The sequence below is a fragment of the Triticum aestivum genome, chromosome 7B (genome assembly GCF_018294505.1).
Source record: "Triticum aestivum cultivar Chinese Spring chromosome 7B, IWGSC CS RefSeq v2.1, whole genome shotgun sequence".
Taxonomy (NCBI): Eukaryota; Viridiplantae; Streptophyta; class Magnoliopsida; order Poales; family Poaceae; genus Triticum; species Triticum aestivum.
The window spans coordinates 387,740,385-387,741,109 of record NC_057813.1 but is presented as its reverse complement, the minus strand read 5'-3'; positions in this window follow the sequence as shown (position 1 = coordinate 387,741,109).

Sequence of the window (725 nt, the reverse complement as noted above, 5' to 3'; positions counted from 1 at the left end):
CGACAAATGAAGGTTGGGACTAGGGATGTTGAAGGTGCAGTGCCTGATCACATTCAAATTTGGCTCAAATAGACACCGCCTCGCGGCAGGCATTCTCACCCATGAAGTAAATTCCTATTTTGGGAAGGCCACCGCCCTTAGTTGGTCGCGGCGCCACTTTTCTATTTACACGGAGACGCACTGAATACACGAACCTTAAGGTTTCTAGCTTAGATGGTGCTATTTTTACTGAGACATACTAAATATGTCTATGGTCTGTGTTATTTTCACACTTCTAATCTTGTATCATTAACATACCATGGTTGTTGCTATTGTTGGCCCATGGCCTGAAGCTACAAAACTGCTACTCCCTCCGTTCCTAAATATAAGTCTTTGTAGATATTTCATTATGGACCACATACGGATGTATATAGATGCATTTTAGAATGTAGTTCACCTATTTTGCTCTGTATGTAGTCCATAGTGAAATCTCTACAAAGACTTATATTTAGGAACGGAGGGAGTACATGGTTGCATGCATGTCAAGATCTCGGCCTTTAGCTTCTCTCTTTTAATTTTACCCGTGGTGGCACTGAACGGCCTATTCCAGTGGTGATATAATCTTGGCATCTTGAATCTGTTTCAAAAAGATCGTGACAAGTTACTGGAGAAAAGAAGCCAATGTACGTGCAGTGACACATGTGATCCTCGTGAGTGAGCAGGGCCAAATGCTAAAAGAAAAATCT